At 40.6% G+C, this 17,014-nt stretch overlaps 1 protein-coding gene across 5 annotated transcripts in view; it reads left to right on the top strand.

Annotated features, from left to right (window-relative positions):
- ascc3 (activating signal cointegrator 1 complex subunit 3) overlaps positions 1 to 17,014 on the top strand; it is a 206,595-nt gene that overhangs the window by 34,491 nt on the left and 155,090 nt on the right. The gene's annotated exons all lie outside the window — the stretch shown is intronic.

The following is a 17,014-nucleotide window of genomic DNA, read 5'->3' as shown; positions in this document are numbered from 1 at the left end:
AGCACAGGCTCTTGTGAGGAATAGGCTTACATTGGTTTTTGCTATAGTTATCAGGCTCTCCCAGCGGCTTAAAGCTGAGCTTATTGATTTTGTATGAGATAGTATTTCAGGAGGCTTGATAGTGAGCTGTACTAAAGCAGCCCACCTATTGATGTACCTGCCTTCCATGCCAGTGTCATTTAATGCCTCCGTGCCGGCGACAGCTGCGGCTGGAAGCATGATGTTTTTGGGTTGTCCATTCATCCCATTCTCATGAACATGATACCTCAGGAACGCCTGGAGTGAATTTCTTCAAACTTGGCACAAACGTCCACTTGGACTCAAGGATGAACTGAAGATTTTGGTGGTCAAAGGTCACTGTGACCTCACAAAACACATTTTTGACCTTAACTCAATAATTCATATGCTAATTATCCCAATTTAACATGTCAAATGTCTAATAGGATGAAATGATGAGGTGATGACATTTAAACTGCAACTCAGCTGGTTGGCGGTGACATACAACTCTGAGGCAGTAATTCTAGTTTTCATTAAATGCTGTCCTCCATCCTGAGCCAGCATTGTGTCTCGACCATGCCCCCAGGAGGAGCGCTGGGCTTTGAAGCAGATTTTACATAGTGCCCAAACAGGGGTACTACAACTTCTGTGTCTGTCATGTGATGCATTGGGCCCAAAAATACTTGTTCCCATAGACTTACATTGGGAAAGAGACTTGTAGCTCAGAGGATAGTTTTTTTTTTTTTAGGTGAATCAACTTCCCAGTATGAACACTTGAATAGCCTTTATTTAATCATTAGGTCCTAAAAGTTATAAAATGCATGTAAAATATTTTATTTATATGTTATTTCCCTTCATCGGTTCATGTGAATGAGCACCAGACCGAGGCTGGACCGAGGGCAGTAGGCGGGGCCCAACTGATGCGGTAGATCGCTGGAAGATCCGGGTAAATTTATACCCGTGCGCCACTGAGCAGCTTTCATAGGAATGAATGGGGCCCTGACTCCGAGGCTGTATCCAGCCCTCTTTATACATCCGTGGTTCCGACCCCCTGTTTCCTTCATCCTAAGGTGGCAGGTTTTCCTCTCCTCCATGTGTAGAGCGTACGTATTTGAAGATATTGGTGGAAAGATGGGATGGATAATATTTCATTGCTAGAGCTCTCTTCTGATCCATATGCACGGTAGATATCAAAGAGCGGCTGAAGATTAGAAGAGAGAGCTCCTGCTTTGTCAGAATAATCCTGCAACTATTTAAAGTCATACGAACTCATCCTTCAGAGGTTTTGGAGTCATTTGAAATTCACAAATACAGATTTTAATGCTGGGTGTGAAACAGTGCATGAGCTAATTAATGAAGACTAGTAACTCTGTCAGGTTAAATCATTGATGTATACCATCGACTCTAGTTCAGTTGTAATATTAGACAATGAAATCATTAGTGTAGCCCAATGGTGTTAAGTCTATTTTAAAGGGTTAAAGTCAGGCCTCAACAGAAGAGCTCAATCATTATGTCATGAATTAAATCTATTCAAGTCAATAGCTAATATTTAAACATTCAGATGTGTTAACTTATTATGAGTGTTGAAAAAATGTAAAGGTCCTTGTTGGATAATATACATCTGTCTTATACACATACTGATGACAACATTTTATTCTTAAAGGGACGCTGTGGACTTTTTGACAATCAGTGGTGCTTTTCATGTTTATGTGAGCAGGGCCCCGTTTTGTCCTTCACGCACACAAGGATGCACATGCATCGACACAAGCATACTGTATGGTTGACATGATACACACAGTAAGTGGCTGACACTAGAGCTAGACCAATATATTAGCTGATATTAGCTTACAACAGAGGTTGATACACAACAAGAAATGTCACCACAGAAATGCTAAATTATGTTTAAGGTCATTTAAAAACAGTATCACAAGCACATAGTTTGTCCACCAGAGGACTCTGATTTTTACACCGCTCACTACATATATTGGTCACAAGTCTTTGAAAAATCGAATATAAAGGATCCTTACCAAAAATGTATGTTTATGTTATGTGCTTATGAAAAAAAAACCTACTTTCGTTAGATAAATCATTATTGGATTTTTAAACTCTCAGATATCAACGTTGGTTTCGGCTGAACGTTCATTGACTGACATTTTCTGAGTCTATATATATATATATATACATATATATATATATAAACTGGAAAAACAAAGTTCGGAAACTTGTGTTTGGTCGATTATTTCTCTGCTGTTACAATGCTAACTGGCATTGTATTTTACATGGTTGATAAGCCTGTTTATTTACCTTCGCAATGATGTCCAACTCGTAAGGATCATGCATTTGTGGGATGAGCAGCACAGCTGATTATGTGGGGAGCGCCCAAGAAAAATTTGCCAAAATGCTCCGTCAATGGTAAACAGTGTATTCTCCTGTTGGTATTGACTCTTGTTTTGAGTTGTTTGGTGGATTGGATGATTGAACTCTCTATCAGTAACAAGGAACAAACAAGACATATTGGCAATTTTACACTTTATTCATTTAATACACCGTCAGGAGCCTCAGTAGCGGTGGAAGATCGATACGCAGCCACAACAGCCTGGCACCTCCTCCTCATGCTGGTCACCAACCTGGTCACACGTTGCTGTGGGATGGCGTTCCATTCCTCAACCAGGATTCGTTGCAGGTCAGCCAACGAGGTTGTGTTGGTCACTCTAACACGTACAGCACGCCCAAGCTGATCCTACAAGTGTTCATTTGGGTTGAGGTGTGGACTCTTGGCAGGCCGTTCCATTCTCTCTGCTCCCACATTGTGGAGGTAGTCTGTGATAACCCTGGCTCTGCGGGGGTGAGCGTTGTTTCTTGGAGGATGAAGTTAGGTGCCAGATTGTGGAGATATGGGATCGCCACTGGCTGCAGAATCTCATCCCGATATCTCCCTGCATTGAGATGGCCTTCAATGATGACAAGCCTTGTTTTGCCAGTGAGGGAGATGCCTCCCCACACCATGACACTGCCCCCACCAAAAGCTGTTACTCCATCGGTGCAACAATCAGCATAGCGTTCTCCACGTCGTCTCCATGCTTTGACCCTGCCATCCAACTTGGGCAGACAGAACCTGGACTCATCACTGAACATGACATTCCCCCACATGTTCAGGTTACATTGTTTGTGTTGTTGACACCGGCGCAAACAGGCCTGACGGTGAAGGGCAGTCATTGCAGGCTTCCTGGTAGCCTTATGAGAATACACTGTTTACCATTGGCAGACCATTTTGGCAAATTTTTCTTGGGCGCTACCCACATAATCAGCTGTGCTGCTCATCCCACAAATGCATGATCTTTACAAGTTGGACATCATTGCGAAGGTAAATAAACAGGCTTTCCAACCATGTAAAATACAATGACCATTAGCATTGGAACAACAGAGAAATAATCGACCAAACACAAGTTTCCAAACTTTGTTTTTCCAGTATATATATAAATATATATATATATATATATATAGAGAGAGAGAGATAGATAGATATATGTATGGCTCCCTCCTATGTCTATATATATATATATATATATATGTGTGTGTGTGTATATATATATATATATATATATATATATATATATATGTGTGTGTGTATATATATATATATATATATATATAATATGTGTGTATATATATATATGTATGTGTATGACTCCAGTCGTGGGCGTCCTGAGGTTTAGGCTCCTGTGCTTCTCGCTTGGTATGGAACTCAGTGGCATCCAAATCATCCCTCTGAAACTCTGAAGGTGGTGCTGTGGTGTCACAATGATGTCAACGCTAGTTAGCAGCACAAGCAAGATTATGAAACTGGGTGTAGTTTTTCTTAAAGTCTTGAGTTAAGTTAAGTCCTATAGTTGATTATAGTTCATTTTAGTAGTCAAAGAGAAGCTGCAGACCATCATGCTGGTTTAGGGTCCTATACAGTTTAGACTGCCAACAGACAACTTCAGTTGTATCAAACTTCTCAATACTTGATGCATTTGTCATTAAAACAAATGAATCTGGGACACATCAGCAAAGATGTGGTTAATATAATATACTGTATCTTTGAAATATATGGGCCAATGATTGTGTATATTTTAGTCGGTAGAAAACAAGCTTCAAGCCTCAGCTCATGTTATTCCCATTGTGAAGAACTTTTGATCAGCGTTAAAAATTTCACTTGCCAGACAGCTTTTGAGATTAGTGTTGCCTTGACGACTGAGGGTAAAGTCAGGAGGGGTTAAAAAAAGACTGATTAAATTTTCCACTATTTGCATGCCATCAGGAAGAGTGGGATTTAGTGGGAATGCCTGTCTCTTGCTGATTAGCTTTTAAATTGCTGTTTGCAGCTTGGCACTTGCATGTTTATCAAAGAACAGATTCTCTTGGTGGCTCTTTTCCACATTTCAATGGCTGATAGAGGCAGTGGTATGTGGAACGGACAATTAAAAAGACAATATGTCTACATATCCAAAAAGTTTAGAACAGGTGCTGGATACATCAAGGGCTATGCAAGGCCAAAGTACAATAACATGTATATACTGCAATATATTAATCTCTACTGTATGTCTTCCCCTTAAACGGTGATCACCTCATTCTAACCTCATGCTGTCAGTTAATCTGCCCTTCACTGCTGTGTCATCGTACACAGAGCAACACAAGACAACTGTATGGAGGCCTGACAAACCTCTAACTGCAGACCTACTGTACATTTAATGGAAAGAGAGACGGTGATGGAAAAGCAACATTTTCTGACGGTAAACTGGATATTCAAGACATTTGAAGACATCAGCTCTTAAGTTAGGCTCTAGGACATTGTTATGGTTATTTCTCACCGTTGTCTGATGTTTTATACAGACGTGGACAAAATTGTTGGTACCCTTCCGTTAAAGAAAGAAAAACCCACAATGGTCACTGAAATAACTTGAAACTGACAAAAGTAATAATAAATAAAAATGTACTGAAAATGAACTAATGAAAATCAGACATTGCTTTTGAATTATGGTTCAACAGAATCATTTTAAAAAACAAACTAATGAAACTGGCCTGGACAAAAAAATTATGGTACCCTTAACTTAATATTTGTTGCACAACCTTTTGAGGCAATCACTGCAATCAAGTGATTTCTGTAACTCTCAATGAGACTTCTGCACCTGTCAACAGGTATTTTGTCCCACTCCTCGTGAGCAAACTGCTCCAGCTGTCTCAGGTTTGAAGGGTGCCTTCTCCAGACTGCATGTTTCAGCTCCTTCCACAGATGTTCAATAGGATTTAGATCAGGGCTCATAGAAGGCCACTTCAGAATAGTCCAATGTTTTGTTCTTAGCCATTGTTGGGTGTTTTTAGCTGTGTTTCTGGTCATTATCCTGTTGGAGGACCCATGACCTGCAACTGAGACCAAGCTGTCTGACACTGGGCAGCACATTTCGCTCCAGAATGCCTTGATAGTCTTGAGATTTCATTGCACCCTGCACAGATTCAAGACACCCTGTGCCAGATGCAGCAAAGCAGCCCCAGAACATAACCGAGCCTCCTCCATGTTTCACATTAGGTACAGTGTTCTTTTCTTTGGATGCTTCATTTTTGCGTCTGTGAACATAGAGCTGATGTGGCTCCAGTTTTGTCTCATCTGTCCAAAGGACATTCTCCCAGAAGCTTTGTCGCTTGTCAATATGCATTTTGGCAAATTCCAGTCTCGCTTTTTTATGATTTGGTGTCCTCCTGGGTCGTCTTCCATTAAGTCCACTTTGGCTCAAACAGTGACGGATGGTGCGATCTGACACTGATGTACCTTGACCTTGGAGTTCACCTCTAATCTCTTTGGAAGTTGTTCTGGGCACTTTGGTTACCATTCGTACTATCCGTCTCTTCAATTTGTCATCAATTTTCCTCTTGTGGCCACGTCCAGGGAGGTTGGCTACAGACCCATGGACCTTAAACTTCTGAATAATATGTGCAACTGTAGTCACAGGAACATCAAGCTGCTTGGAGATGGTCTTTTAGCCTTTTTACCATTAGCTTTCTGTGGTCCATGTTCAGTGTGGTACACACCATGATACCAAACAGCACAGTGACTACTTTTGACCCTTTAAATAGGCAGACTGACTGATTACAAGTTTGAAGATACCTGTGATGCTATTTACAGGACACACCTTAGTTTAACATGTCCCTATCGTCAAATTATTTTCAATCTTTTCTAGGGGTACCATCATTTTTGTCCAGGCCAGTGTCATTAGTTTGTTTTTTAAAATGATTCTGTTGAACCACAATTCAAAAACAATAGCTGATTTTCATTAGTTCATTTTCAGTACATTTTTATTTATTATTACTTTTGTCAGTTTCAAGTTATTTCATTGACCATTGTGGGTTTTTCTTTCTTTAACGGAATGGTACCAACAATTTTGTCCACGTGTGTATTTGAAATGATAGTAGACAGGTTATTTGATAATAACATAGTTGCAGCCCTTGTAGTAAAGTTGAGTACTCTTCAGAACAGATAAGAAAAAGCAGTAGCACAAGCAAATAACAAAATAAAATAAAATAACACTTTTCACTTTGAGTCATTTTATTTTATAGTTCCATTATTTAGTTTAGCTTGTAATCGGGAGTCTTGAAGTCATTGAGGTTTTCACACTACATGACTGACCGCTGACGGGGGGGCACACACTACAAGATAATCCCTGATGAGTACGTCTGGTCTCCAAACTACATTTGTAAATGACGTATACCTGCGCAGGCTGTTCTCACTGTTCGTTGTTATACTTACGAAAAGTAATGCACTGTAATTCATATACATCATCACGTAATTGTGAACCAGGAAGTATAAAGAGCGACAAACGCTGCATAGGGAGGAGGTCGGGGTGCATGGGTTGGTCAAAAGATACCGGACTTTCAACCACGAAACCGGGTTTCATGTCAAGTTTATTTATTTTTCACGTAACTTCCGTACTGAAGTTATGCCACTTTATTTACAGTTATTTTTAACCCAAAACACCATCTCTTCCTAAACCTAACCAAGTTGTTTCCTGTAAAGATGGAAGTATATTTTGGCCGTAGCTCCCTGACAGAGTCCCTGACAGGTGTTGATGCTGGATATCTGGGATGTGTCTGCAGTGCACCAGAGAGCCTCGCGGCTCTCGTCTTTCAACAGTTCACACATAGCGTTCCAGCGCAGATTTGCGAGCGCCAAGACAATAGCGATTTGCCTCTGATCTGGGGCTTTTGTCTGGGAGCTCTAATAACTGTTGGTGATTGGAGAATCAGGGCTAAAGCTGTAGTGTGAACTAGGCATAAGGTGGAAGGTATCAGTTGTCGCGAGAAACCCACAGAGAATTATCACCAATGTTGAAGTTCCACTCAGCTCTATGAAACTTTTTAGCTCTTTACCTCTTCGAGCTTTATCTCTCAGGTGTTAATGTTACTCCATACTGGATGAGTGAATAGAATAGGCAGCTTTTGCTAACATAGCAACGGCATAGCAACTATACATTTTATTGTAGTAGTCTGTTTACTGTGTTGTTGCAGCCCTAGCAGAGGGAGAGCCGTTGTCTAGGTTACAGTTGTGTTGTCTCGCGCTCTCTCTAAAGCAGCACGGAGACACACAGAGAGGTGGAGGTGGAGCCCACTGGGATGCTGACTGGTAGAAATAGCCTCCCATTGAGTGTTTGTGTGTACAAATGCCTTTGACTGGGTCATTAAGCATATTTTTTTTTCTGTTCAAGTGTTGTACAGTAGGTGTCGAGGAATATGTGACGAGAACTATGCAGAAATAACTTTCCCAGACTTGATGTACCGTAGCAAATGGCTCTGCCATGAATTGAACAGGAATATGATGCCGGTGCTTCTCCGACAAGCATTTTGTACCGTTTCCGTTTCCTCAGGCCGTGATCAGAACATAGTCTTTTCTCTGCTGCTCAAGTACAAACTCCGCTGACAGCTCTGAGTGTGACAACAACTACCAGAGAGAACAAGAACTCAGAGTGTTGCATCATCCTCATTGCTAAGAGAGTTTGACTACAAGGCTATTATAGTCTGTTTGGCTGCCTGAAGTACTCGGGTCATTCATAGAAGTCAGTACTCAAACACTTTCACTTTCTTCACAATTACAGGACTTAAATGTTGGTGAGAGTTATATATTGAAATTATTGAACCACACTTTGAGCAGACATTATCAGAGGGTGGATTATGGAGTGCTTTGTGATAGCAAAAATATATAATTAGCACTAGAGCAGTTGTTTAGCTGTAGCTGCATGCATTTTTATGTTAATACTATGTTTATATATACCACAAATGTGCATATTTATGCGCTATTCTGCAATTTAACTCAGGGATTAGATTGCCAGCCAATGTTTTCTAGTCTCACTAGTCATCACCTAGTCTTGTAGGAAGTCTTACACTCAGTAACTGCATGTTCACAAGGCTAATGAGGCTGTGCAATAATTCAAGATTTTGTTGACATATTTGAGTCAAAGGTTTTTACTGAGGGGATTAGTGATATCTTTTTATCACTCCATAAATCAGAAAATACTGTCAACAACCATAAAAAAATAATTTCATTGACATGCTTTAAGGAATAAAATATTCTATAAATCAGGCTCTGAATGTTATATGAACAAACCCCCTCAGTCCAAACCTTCAGAATATAGATAGGAATGAGAGTGGAAAGTTTAGTGGATGTGCTGCTGAAGTGGAGATTTCTGGCTCAGAGTCAAAGAAAAACCTCATTTTGACAAAACGGCCTTTAAAGATATGGATTGTAAAGTTCCATACATTTTACAAGCCACACAGGTGAATAAGGTAAAACATTTAATCAACAGATATCACCTTGAAACTAACCCAGTTCATTACTTACATTAAAGGAGAACTACGGCCATTTTCAAAATTCATACATGTTATTCATATGGTTTAAGCAAAAACATGAACAACTCTCTCCCAAATCCACAAACTAGAGTGCTGAAACTCCAACTAGTGATGTCATCGGGTATAAAGAGTGGAACTGTTCTATAGACAATGAATGGGGAGAGGTGTTCTAGAGGACACTGAGAGCACCCAGAGGAACGTTCTGAGTATATGGGAACATTTTGTGTTTCACAGCTGACAACACTACAGTAGAATAAAGAGAAAGAAAACCTCCCATTCATTGTTCTATGGAGCAGCTCCACACGTTATACCCTATGACATCACCAGTTTGAGACTTACTTCTCTGGTTTCTGGCCCCGCCAGCGCCCTGCCAGTGCCCCGCCAGTGCCCCGCCAGTGCCCCGCCAGTGCCCCGCCAGCTCTTTTCTGCCAGATTAAAATACTATACTGACACACGTCCTTAAGTGGTGGACACACTACCAACGTCAGGAGCGCGTGGCGACTGCGTGGCGTGTTGTTTTTTATTTTGGCGTCCATGTTAACAGGTTAGAGGGGCCACACTGCCCGCATGAGACGCGCGTCAGACGCTATTCTATTTTATAGAATAGAAGGCTCACCTATTTTTCACGGGAGCCGCGCGCGTCTCAGCTGCGTCTCTCAGCAGCAACAGACAGTAAAGGTGATTTAGTGACAGTATATGGACATCATATCAGCAAGACTTTACTACAGTTTCCATGTCTAGACATCTGTAGAATATGTCACAGACAGTGAAAGTGATCTATTGACAGTATATTAACATCATACCAGCAATACTTTACTACAGTTTCCATGTCTATCTGTAGAATATGTTACGGAGATGAAAAAAATGAAAGACTTATTTTTAAATCAACACTTCCTGCTCCGGTTTTTCTGTGGACAGAATTCCTTCATTTGTTAACACGAGGCTTTTATTCTGAAATATGTGCCGGACAGTGTTCTAGAACATAAAGTGACTTGGAGAGCTCAATGAATGAATATAGTACAGAGTTTTAATTGTGGATTATTACTATTATTTACAAATTACCACACGTTTCTGAACCTTCTCTGTCTAAAATAAATATAAATCACATTTATCATGAAGTTAAATGGCCATTAAAAGGCAAACCCTATGTAGAAAGAAAGGGCTGACAGCAGCAGCAGAAACCCAGCAGACACGCAGCCGACACGCAGCTAGTGTGAACACCAGACGTGTGTATCACACAGCCAACACGCCACGCAGCCGCCACGCGCTCCTGACGTTGGATGTGTGCCCCAGACTTTAGGCTCTACAGCATCGCCCACCACAGGATTTATAATAAACTGCATAAAACTTGAGCGTCTGTGCTTTGATCACCGTCTTCCATTTTTATAGTGCCCACTGTCTGCATTTACTTTGGTGAAAGTAATGCAAAGGTAGTGTAATCAGTAACACATTACTCTACACAGACAGTAACAGTGTAAAGTACCTTATTACTGTCAAATAGAGATGTCCATAATTAACCATTTAACCGCTAACCAACATTAAGCATTTTAACAGATTAACGCTTTCGGTTAAAACGGTTAAAAGAAATGTAATAATTAACTCAAACGCTGAGCGGCTCAGAGGAGCGGCTCGTCTCTTTAAGGAGAAAAGCTGGTCCACCTTAACAGCCCACCTTAAGAGGCGGAGCCGGAGTTGCAGGATACAGGAAGTCGGCTCCGGTCTCTGGCTCGTTTGAGCGGAGCGGAGGAGTTGTAGTTTCATAGCATTTATTCACCGACAAATAAACTGTACACACACTGCTACACCTATGTTCACAGCTAGAACGCCACCAACAACCTCACACTCACCGCCAACACACACACACGGTCTGTTGGAAACTCACTAAAGTTACGCAGACTACGTGTGCGGCGGCGAGCACGAAGCCTCCGGCAATGCTAGAGCTGCTAACGTAGCACAAATACACACACTGTTTGTTGGCCACTCGCTAAAGTTCCGCCGGGCAGACACACAGCTGACAACCTGCTAAACTAAACTAAATGTGCGGTGGAGACTTTTACTGGGAAAGTGGCTGCATGTCTGCGACACTACACGCAGCATCGTAGCTGCTAAGTTAACGCTCCCGGACGCTGAACTGGAGACTCCCGTCAACCAATATCTGTTGTGCTCCTGCAGCTGGTACACCGCTGCATGCGAGGCACAAATGTTGTCGGTTAACGGTTAATAATCGGTTAACGAGGGTCGGTTATCGGTTAAGAACATTTTTCAAAATGAGCATCCCTACTGTCAATGAAAGTAACTAGTACTATGTAATGTATTACATTTTGAAAGTAACTTGCCCAACACTGGTGGTAAGTCGCTACTATATGTTGACTCTAAAAAGACCGCTCTTAAGAATCCTTTATTGATGTTAAAGGTGTGAAAACACCTTGAAACCATCTTGTAAGCAAACCAAATCTTATTATGGAGATGCTCCTTGCAATGATTATGGCACCAGGATCACTTGTGGAAATGAGAATCCTGGAGATTTGGAGGCAATCACTGTTGGAGACGCATAACAAGGCACAATAGCTCCCAGAGAGAGGGAGAGTAAAGGATGGGGAATGGTTCAGGCAGAGGAATTGGTGCATAGAGGGTGACAGAGTTAAAGGGTTTGGGAGTGGGAAAGGTAATGGGAGGGAGGGTAAGAGTGACAGGAAGAGGGGAGCTGCTACAAGGAGAGGGAGGCTGTGCAGCAGGTAGAGCCGCTAGACGAGATAAAGAAGAAATCATTCAGTCAATCAGCCCGGGCCGCGGTGCAATCATCACATCTCATCTGTTTTCAAGAGCAATTCTGCCTTTTATTGAGCTGTTGTGCCTCAAACAGGGAGGCTGCAATGGGGAACATTAACCCGTGCAATGCCACATGCACTTGCATCTGACATCAGTGGGCAATCCAGATTACTGCTGAAATCTGAATCTGTCTGACATTGGCTGACCTGACGTTGTTTTCTCAATGTGAACACTTCTGTTGTTCACCCAGAGATAAAGACTCATTCAGAGCCTGGAAACTCTCACAATATTAGATTATTATTATTATTACATCAAACATTGTTCATGGACTGGCAGCTGCTTATTTCTCTCTTAGATGTTATTTTGGTTATTGCTATTTTTAAATCGTTTTGATTATTATTTTGTTGCTGTGTATTTGTGACAATTTAGTTTTTGTTTCCATGGTGGGCCATTATTTTATTATTGTTTCATATGTGGAACCATTTCACTGATGTTCTGATACGTTTTATTGATACTGTTTGATTTTATAGTTTTTTTGTCATTGTTTCTGTGTGGACCCGAGGAAGACTAGCAACAACTGGAATTAATGGGGTTCCAAGTACAATTAATAAATAAAAAGAAGCAATGTATTAGACTGCAAAGGAATGTAACTGACAGAAACCAAAGCTTGCCAGCACTAAAACAACATCCAGCGTATCATCAAGAGTTGGACTGATGAATCAGCTTATTGGCTGATATTAGCTTATTGCAGATATATCGTATCGGTGTCTCAAAGCGGAGTTAGATCTGGGGGAGGATGAATGAGCGGGTCTATGTTTTATTTCACAGGCATTTTATATCCCACAACAATGACCATTTCACAAAGTCCAATACCTATTAGTGTGTACGTTAAATAGGTAGCGTGCACTCCTCTTGGTAGGCGGCGTAGTACTCTCTGTGTGGCTGTGATCCGCATTTTAAGAACAATGTGTTTATCCAGCTTCCAATTTGAGGGCTGCGGCGGGGAAAAAGACAAATAAAACCAAAACAAGAAGTGGATGCAGTGAGCAGGCAGTGCAGGCGCAGCCATCCAATGATAGAGGGTCAGAGGACGACAAATATCGTGGTTGGCCCAGACGCAAAGTGAACTTTGTCGCAAAACTTTCAAACTTGGGACAATAGGTTGTAAAGCACTGGAATGCACATGAAATCTGAAAAGCACAAGCGCTGTATGCTAGCATTGGAAAAAGTAGTATGTCTGTGGAGTCGTTGGTTGCTGCTGCTATCGCCTGTGCGTACTACAGAAGATTTATCTTCCGCTCTGGCAAAGCCTTCGAGCCCTGCTGCCAGTCACTAGACAGCATTCAGCACCTTTCCTCCTGTGGGTTCTGAATGCAATAAGTCGACATCACTCGTACACACAGGAAATGTTTCCTGATACTGACAGTGCAAAAACAATCACCTGTGGGCGTTTTATTTTCGTTAATGAGAAGGCAGTTATGTTAGCTAATGTGCACTGAATATTTCATTAAAGGGACAGTTTGTAAGAATCAGAAATGTCTTGTTAACAGCGACACCTGTGGCCGTTAAGTCAACGGAAGTCAGCGTCCTGTTGCTCGCGCTTGTGCTCGCTCTACATAGACATGAAGGAGCATCGCTCAAAACAGTGAGGCGACACACGTCAGCTAAAAGCACAATATCACTCTATATTTCAGCTGCTTGGCAGTAATGTTAGCTGACCAGACGAAGGTCTCTCCATGAATCAATGCTGATCCTAGTGTTAGCTTTTCCTGCCCCAGCCTCCCGACCACGGCCGGAGGGAACAGGGGAGACACCGGCACCCGGTTGGAGACGATAACGTTTCTCTCTGCGGAGCCCCGTCACTTCACAAGACACGGGAAACCTCTGTTGGTCTGGAGGAGCTGCAGCATTTATTTCTGCACAAACGTCCACTTTACATTCACTAGATATATTCTCAGAGCTACGAAGTGTTCTGCAGTGTGGAGTGTGCGCGCATGCACGTGAGAGTGGAGCAAACGAGCGCGGTGTGTGAGTGAAGGTAAGCAGGCAGAGGAGCAGAGTACAGCAGAGACTCCGGTCCTGGAGACCAAAGCTACGGTCTCCTCCGCGGCCAACACTGTCTAACAGACGGGCTTCACTAGATACAACCAAGAGGTTTTGGTCATTCCGTGTAGTTTGTGGTGGAGTCTTGTCTGAACAGCGTAGCCACAAGCGAGCGCGCATCTCCTCCAGTAATTCAACAAACAAACAAACAAACAATTGTACAAATAAACAAGTAAGGTGGACTAAAGAACATCCACATCAAGGCTCTACCTAATTCTACTATGTTTTGACAGAGCAATACATACATCACTAAGTACAAAAGAGATAAAAATGACCCATGTAAACACAAGGAAATCAATAAAACAAAAATATTACATATAAATTATATCAGCAAAAATTCAAGGCAACCAGGCCTCTGTATCCCCCCCACCCGCCCTCCTAGAAACTCTAGAGAAACTCCTAGAAAGATCTCCATATTTTCTCAAAGGTAGAGTATTGTCCCTTAATTGTCAGGGCAAGAGAGAGTAATAGACCCTCGAGCCACATCCATAGGCTTGGTCTGTTAAATGATTTCCAAAGCTTGGCTATGGTATGCTTTTCTTGTAGTAAACAAAAGACAGTCATTTTCTGATCTGCATTGCTCAGTTTACAATTAGCAGAAAAAAATCCAAGGATACATAGTTTAGGACACACCGTCAACCTCACACCTGTAACATATGAAAGAATATCCAGAAAGCTTGGATAATTGGGCAGTTCCATAGGCAATGAAATAGTGTGCCCTTTGTTCCACATTTACTACACAAATCAGGAATATAGGGATTACATTTATTTAACAGGATTGGTGTTATATACAGTCTCATTATCCATTTATATTGTAGAAGTTTAAAACAAGTATTTATGGATTGTGTTTGAGCATTTAGGCAGACCTGTTGTCAGTCCTCGACTGTAATCTCATCGTTTAGGTCCTCACACCACGCAAGTCTTTTATTTTCTGAGGAGACCTCGGAGCTATCCATCACTATTTCATAAAAGTGAGAAATCTGTCCTCATGGAGTTTTGGTTCACTGCTATCTTTTCAAAGGAGGTGAGAGTAGGTAAGATAGAGAGTTTTGTGTTTTAGATATGTTGCTTCTAATCTGCAGGAACTTAAAGAAGTGTTTCAAATGAATGTCATATTTTTGTCTCAAATCTTCAAAAGACATAAGAATGCCACTATCAAACAGATCTGCAATTATTAGTAAGCCTTGGTTGGCCCAGATTTTGAAGCCCATATCTCTCGTTCCAGGTGTGAAGCCACTGTTACCCCAGATTGGTGTAAATTGTGACAATACTGGGGTTTCACCCCGATATTTATGTACCCCAAGCCATACCTGTATTGTATTGTTAACAAATGGATTATTTGTAAATTTCTTTAGTTCTTTTAGTTTAGCAGAGTACAGATATTAATTAAGTGGTAGATGAGATGTAGTACACTGTTCAATGCTCACCCAGGACCTTGGTGGTACTAATGAAAACCAACAGGAGGCTGTTGAAAGTTGGGCTGCCCAATAATACCACTGAAGGTTAGGAAGTTTTAATCCACCTCTTTCATAGGTAGGTATAGCAGTGATAAGCGAAGCCTAGATCGCCTGTTGTTCCAAATAAAATTACAAAACATGCGTTTCATTCTTGTGAAGAAATGAGCAGGAGGACTAAGGGGGATGAATGAAAGAGATAAAGGAATTTTGGGAGAACATTCATTTTAAGAATATTAATACGTCCAATCATAGAAATTGGCAACATTGACCATCTATTAATTGATTCGGACCCAGAGTCCACCATTGGATCATCATTTTCTGATATTAAATTTTCAATTTTAGGGCTAATTTTTATACCTAGATAAGTGAAACTATCTGAGACTATTTTAAATGGTGTTTGTACAGGCGGGTTTAACCTCTCAGAATATTTAAGGAAAAGAATGGCAGATTTGGATTCATTAACTTTATAGCCTGAGAAACTACTAAAGGCTTGAATAGTATCAAATAAATTATGTATAGACCGTTCTAAATGCGATAAAAACACTACAATATCATCAGCATAGAATCCAATTTTATGTTCATGTATTATATATCTTAATACCAGTAATACTTTGATTATTCCTAATAGCAATTGCCAAAGGCTCCACTGCCATCACGAATAATAGTGGCGAAAGGGGGCAGCCTTTGCGGGTGTCCCTGGAGAGGTCCAAGGGTTTGGACAACATATTATTAGTCGTCACAGATGCTACTGAATTGTTATACAATACTTTAATCCAATTAGAGAAGTAACTACCAAAACCAAATCGAGGAAGTACATCAAGAAGATGGCGATGTTCGACTCTGTCGAATGCTTTTTCCACGTCCAACGATAATACTTGTTCTCTAATAAGTCTTTTCGTGAATAATATTTAAAACCCTTCGGACAATGTGGAAAGCTTGGCGTCCCTTTACAAAGCCATTTTGATCAGGATCAGAGAAGAGAGGCAGGTACTTTTCAAGCCTACGTGCTAGTATTTTGGCAGTAAGTTTCGCATCTGAATTTATGAATGAAATTGGTCGATTGTGTGATGTTGGTGATTTCCCAGGTTTTAATATTAGGATTAAAAGAGCATTTCGCAAAGATGGGGGTAATTCACCTAATTGAAAGCTAGGGCTGCATCTAACGATTATTTTTTTAACGATTAATCTAACGATCATTTTTTCGATTAGTCGATTAATCTAACGACTAATTCATCAATTATTCGAAATAATTTTTTTTATAAATAAATATCAAAAACTTGACTCATTATTATTTCAATACTTTATTCAAATATCTTCTCTTATAAACATATACATAAAACAAGAGTATTATTATGGCATTATTTCACAACAAAAAATAGCCCAGTCTTTACTGGTAATCTGTTTTCAGTCCAACATACAATTTCTCCAAAATAAAATTAAAACAAGAGCTTGTATTGTAAATTCATGTAAAAGGAATAAAGTGCAACGTTCTTTTTGTGGAAAAAGTCCTCCACTCTGCTTTGTCTTATCCTGAAAAAGAGACACAGAAAGCCTTTAGAATAATGATAATAGTGGCACATTTTAAAACAGGTCTAATTTCCACAGCACTGTTGTGTTATGACATTAGGCTAATAATAATAATAATAATCCTCATCAGTATTTTTACTTAAGTACTTAACTTAAAACTTTAAATGGTTTAGAAATGGATTTATTTCATCACTGTAATAATATGCAGTTAAGATAAACACTAGCAAATGTACTTTTGCATCAGTGTGGAGCAAGAGAGAAATAATTGAAACTATTTACAGACT

The sequence above is a fragment of the Sebastes umbrosus genome, chromosome 11 (genome assembly GCF_015220745.1).
Source record: "Sebastes umbrosus isolate fSebUmb1 chromosome 11, fSebUmb1.pri, whole genome shotgun sequence".
In the NCBI taxonomy this organism is placed as follows: domain Eukaryota; kingdom Metazoa; phylum Chordata; class Actinopteri; order Perciformes; family Sebastidae; genus Sebastes; species Sebastes umbrosus.
Note: the sequence above shows the minus strand (reverse complement) of the source record. Positions and strands in the feature narration are given on the sequence as shown.